Source organism: Grus americana, chromosome 1, assembly GCF_028858705.1.
Source record: "Grus americana isolate bGruAme1 chromosome 1, bGruAme1.mat, whole genome shotgun sequence".
NCBI lineage: Eukaryota > Metazoa > Chordata > Aves > Gruiformes > Gruidae > Grus > Grus americana.
In genome coordinates this window covers 109,009,993-109,015,992 of record NC_072852.1, presented here as the reverse complement: position 1 = coordinate 109,015,992, position 6,000 = coordinate 109,009,993, and positions in this window count along the sequence as shown.

The window sequence follows — 6,000 nt, the reverse complement described above, 5'->3', positions numbered from 1 at the left end:
GAAATAGGTTTAAGAGCCCTCCAGGTACGTTGCAAGCCTTGGCACAGGCAACAGCTAAAGTGAAGTGGATGCCAATTGACCAGAGGTTCTGGGAAGGTACGAAGCAACACTAAGGACCTTGACTTAGGCTGATGACACTGAGTTTTCTTCTTCTGTGTTCTCAACATTTCTTTCCCTATCTCAGATGGACTACAGTACAGAAGAGGCATTGTGGGATACGCTGTCAAGTGCTACTGGTTTCAGGTATCACACTCAGAAATAAAACCAAACTGAGTTTGTATAATGCTAGATGAGCTTGCTTACCTCTTAGTTGTATTTCAACTACGTATCCATTAAACTGAAGGACGCTGGATATTTACACAATAACAACAACTCTGGTTCCTGCAGGACAGATATGTACTACAAAGATCATTAGGAAATGCCACTACCACTTTACCCAAACACCAATTATAAATGAGGACACTTCTCTCCCATCAGATTTTTGCTGACCCTCCTTAATACAGATTCCTTTCCTTAAATGGAAGAAGGTTGATGTTGTCATGAGCTCTCTGGAACAGTGTTTGAGAAATCTTGCTTCAAACTGTATTTGTCCTCTAGGCTTGCTGTCTATTCTTGAGTTGCTGAGTCACTGAATTTCTGTTTTCCTCCACACTGTGTAAAGAGGAATACATGCTCTTACCTATTATTTCTCCTGTATACTTGGATTAGAAATAATTTGTGCCAGGGACTAGCTCTTCTATGAAGATAGGCATAGCATAGTTGCTCCTGGAATACCATAACACTACTTAGAAGTGATAACTGAAACAGATCTTCTGTGCCAGTGGAAAGATCCACCGTAAAGGCCCAAAAGGTTTTATCCATTGTACAAACCCGCTGAGGTACTATAGGTGATATCTTCAGGAAAAGAACAAGCATAAAATAGATATTCTGATACTTTAGCCTCAGAACCCCACAAAAAGAAAAGCGGGACTTTTCTCTAATCACACATATTGCAAAACCTCTTCTCCTTTGCATGGGGAGCTTGCTGTTAAGGCAGCTATATTTGAGTGCGTTCCTCTGTTTATCCTTTTGTTGTCATTTATAATAGACAAAATTGACAAGCCTGACTGACATCTGTATGGATTTCATATACACAGCAACAAGGTGAATGAGAAAATGGCCTCCTGGGAGACTGCTGAGACCCTTGTTCATTATCATTATCACTATCATGATTCACGCAGATGATAAGACTCCCAGCCGTATCCTCTTCCTTGTGCTCTAGGTTGCACTTTGCAGCACCTTGTTGTCACCAAACAGTTGTACAAGCAATCAGTTTTCCTGTCACCCCTTGGAGTTTCTGCAGTATCGTTCTCCCTGCTTCCACACAGGACACCGGAGCTGAGCAGAAGGTGGATGATGCACTCCAGACATCAGCATGAATCCAAGCCAAGGCATGATTCGGCCCCACTAACCCAGGCTGCCGGTGGCTGGGGAGAATTCAGCCAATCTCACAGCTGCCGTTCAGCTGCTGGCCTTGCAACACCTACCCAAAATGGCACTCTGGTGAAGCGGGAAGAGAAACTCTGAGCTACCAGACCAGTAAGTGCCAAACCTGCTTTGTCTCTTCATTAAAAGGTCTCTGCTTTTTTTTTTTTTTTTCCCATACCACAGCAAGCTGTATCAGCATGCAGACCACCTGAAATTCAAGTAGAGAAGTGGGAGAGAGCCCTGTGAAAATCTCATTTCTCTTCCAGACTGTTTTTCCTGGACATCTACTGGGTTACGTTATAGTGTTATCACTGCAACTGTATTCAGGAAAGGGGAAATAGTAATTTCATTGTTAACCTCAAAATGATTTCATGAGGGTTCAGTGAAATGGCTATGTTAAGCCAATTAAATAAACTGTAATGAAAAATGAGGCACCGTTTTCATGACTTATGCCTTTACAAGAATTTGGATAATGATTGCAAAAGGTTAATATGCTTTACATGAATGTGCAGGTATCTGTCAAACACCGAAAGCGGTCTGGGGAAGCAACGCTGCATGGCAGAGACATCTGCTGGAAGCTTCTCACATTTGTCTCACGCCTCGTGGTTCAGCTCTCTGGGGCTACGAATCCTCCGAGCAGCCCCAAGCTGCTCCTGCTGCCTCTGGCTGGGGAGCAGGTTTCTGGCTAATGAAGAATTCAGTGCACACCTGCCCAGCGATGGCCAGTCAGCAACTCAACAGGAGCCAGAAATCTTTAAGCTGTACACTGGAATTTAAATGGAAACTTTTGCATCTAAATGGAAGGTTATACTTATCTTCCAGCTGCCTGACATTGAACAGTCCGTCAGAGGAAGACTGGGCACGGGTGAAATCCTTCCATTTCCCAACCGTATACAGCAGGAGAAGATCAATGTTTTAATTAGGGAAAGGAACTATCAGTGAAGTTCTCTGTAGTTTTGACAATATGATTGCATTAAGACTAACAACCTACTTTTACCTAAGTTAAAAACTGAAAATGAGGTTTGATTTTAGCATCTAAATAAATTGCCTCCCTTCTCACAGAGACATTGACTACACTCTCCATCTAAGAAGCGGACCCAAATCCCTCTCCCGCTTTGTCCTTCATAGGAGGAAAACACAGTTTGATCATACTAGGTTGCTGGGATCACACCATGCTTTAACCATATCCCGGAACCCTGTTTCAGTTTTAGACACTGGCTTGAAAATGATTGAGATGGCATAGAGAGCTCTCCCTGAGCAAACCCTAGAAAGAGGAAGCTTTGTTTTGTACGATGGCAGAGAAGAGGACGCTTTGGAAACTCAATTCCCTTTTCTCCAAGTGTGGAGATACAACTGATGCAAAGCATCCTAGGAATGAAAACGAGCTGTATTTGATTCCACACACACTGAATGCTTGAACTGCGTTTAGCACATCACAGGTCTATGTTTTGAGCAACACTCCCCAGTGTAACAGTTTTTTTCCTGCGGACATGAGTTCACATCTGATGGGAGACCGTTCAAAAACCAGCCTCTGCTCTTACATTCTAAGAACAACCCTCTCCCTCAAGCTACTTGCAGACAAAAATGCGTTTACCTCCACCTATCAAAGCAGCAGGGGAAAACAACAGCCCCTTGAAGGAAATTAATCCCCAAAACCCTTTTGAAATGTTACAAACAGCTTACTACCAAAATGAACAGATGCACTAATAAGGATAAACAAGCATTCGGCCTAGACCCTCGGAGGGAGTTTGCTGCAAGCCCACTTTCCACTCAAGTCAGCGGCTGGTGAGCATTCAGGGCCTGGTGGGTGGTCACCAAGGGCTGGTTGATGCTGCACAACCAGCACAGCCCAGGTATTCAAACTAGCAGATACCAGAAGCTGTTCAGTCCTAGTACCCCATGTCGCCACAGCACCTCACTTACTCTCATTCAGCTACATCTAGTGAAGCTTTATCACAGTGATGGGCTTTTTCAAAGGAGTTGGTATTGGTCCGAACTTGCATTGCCCACCCCCAGGCGAGGATGCTCAACACAATAGTCCATGCCTTGCCTGCCATTATAGGGAAGAGGGTAAAGCACATCGTTTCAGAAAAAAGACCAGCCTTCCAGTATCTGCCCCTAAGCACGTTTACATATTCCCCACAAGGCAGTCTGTGGGGCAGACGCTACCCGTAGCTTTCCTCTCCTGGCCAAATAAACCTCTCTATCGACCAATGAATATTTAATTATTCGGTGCAAAATCAAACCATTTTCTTCAGAAACACTGAATGTTCCCTTCTGCTCCTGAACAACCTACTCCTGGGTGTAGCACCCCCTCAGATAAGGGAAGAAAATGGAAACAGGTCTTACTCTCCTGGACAAGAGCTCTGTGAGGGTAGGTAAAAGAAGCTGATACAGAAAACACTCTGGTAATGCCCCAAAAAACCCAAGGGCAAGCTCACTATGATTAGTTCTGTCAATTTTGCAGATGCAAGAGAAGTCTGGCATCTCTGTGCAAAGTCCAGGAGTATCCATGAGCAGGTCCTGATAAGTCATGGAGAAGATGTGGGGGAAATATATTAGGCACTTCTGGACTTCATCTGAGCATGGGTGCTGAAGACCAAGTGTTGCCTTCAAGGGACTACAGAGTATGTAGGGTAGATCCAGCCTTCAAACTACACAAAAGCCAAAAACAGCTACAGGGAGGAAGGTGGCTTCTGAAGAAGTTTCTGGCATGATATACCTTTGTTGCAGGGCAGAAAGCCTGCTGAGATGCTCTCCTTGATTTGACTCCCAGGCAGGTGGCCTGTGCTGTGTAATTCTGCAGGGAACAGCCAGGCCTCCAGGGAGTCAAGAGTCAGGTGGGGAGGCCTTGACTGATATGCTGAATTCATTAAGCACCTTTGGTTTGAAAAAACAGAACGGAAGCTATATAGGAAAGGGCATTTGAATTTTGTCCTTCAGCAGGTATGATATCAAGTGATCCCAATGTCTTTCGGTGTTTTAACCTCAAGAACAAAAAACAGAGCCTGGCCTATGCTTTAGAAAAGGAAGAAATCTCTGAAATGAAGTTTTGTATCAGTATTTTTAAAAAAACATCCCTACATATCTGCAGTCTGCAGTGTGACATTTCACATGGTCCCTATGTATTAAACCACCAGATTGCTATTAAATAGCAAAATTATGAGCAACATCCAGTTTAATTGTATACCCTGTTTACTCAAAACTTTTTTCTCCTCACCATCCACTGACAACTGCATAAAATCCAAAGTGCCCGTGCTTGAGTTATACAAGTGAAGAAATACTGTAAACAATGATTACAAGTTTTCCCCCACTTAAATAACTTCAGAATGAGCACAGTTACAAGTTACACTTCAAGAAACATGATTAAAGTATCCAACTCTTGTGTATGGAAAAGAAATTAGTTAGATATGTAATTAGAAAAGTCAGATCATGAGTCATTAAGAAGGCTGAATGGCTTAACCTTCTCTTCCCTTAGCAAGGAGTTTCCACCTTCTCATGCAGAGAATGAACCACGTCACTATGTTAACCATAAACAGAAGATGCGTACATTTTTTACTATTAAGTTAAAGCGGTGCTGCTTTTTGCATATAGAAGAAGCTTATAAGAGTAAGCTCCTGGGAATTACTTTTGGGTTATGTGTCTTTCTATCACTTAGGAGAAACAGAGATCCTAAAGATGGTAACTGCAATAGAACTTAGCCTCTTTTCTTCCACTATGCTATTTGTTACCAGCTCTTCATTTATGAACATTTATTATTAAAAAGCATCTAACTTAAACTGCATTAAGGAAACACCAGATTCTCACAATTAATTTCTGCCTGAAATGAAAACCTGATCCGCAAGAGCCAGAAAATCCATTACTTCTTATGAGAGCATAGCTTAGCAGGGGGACTGCTGACAAGAAGCAAACCTACGCTGTACTTCACGCTGTATTTCTTGGATTAATTACTACTTCTGGTCCTCCAGAATGCATTTGAGGGGCAGATTTCATCTGCATTCTCCTTACTTGTCTAACTGTCAGCTGGGCAAGAAGGAAATCTCCCCTCACAGTTGATAGAAAGAGGTAAAAGCTGCCATGGCTGTCTCACTGTTGAGCCATTGCATTCAAAGAACACTTTTAAGGCACAAAAACGCATCTGAGCACTTCAGGGAGAGAAGATGAAATGTTTTCAAAAGGGGAAGTAAAACCTCAGCGTAGGAGACCCTGGTGCTCTCTCCAGAGATAGCATGGGAGAGCAGATGCAACGTGACTGCTCAGCTTTAGCTTAATGTGTTGGGTCAAAACCCCTACCCACGCCCTGGATGGCCTCGGCCTGCCGCTAGGACTGGAAAACGCCAGGCCCCTTGAGCAGGGGGTTTCCTCGCCCACGGACAAGGCCACTTCACCACAGCAGCCAGCGCTTTTCCAAAAAGCCACGACCGCAACAGCCCCCCCGTTGCACGACAGCCTGACCCATGGCTTTACTGTTAGCTTCTGCCCCGGTGCTGACACGGCAGCTGCCCACCCTCGCCTCAGCGAAGGTCTCTGACA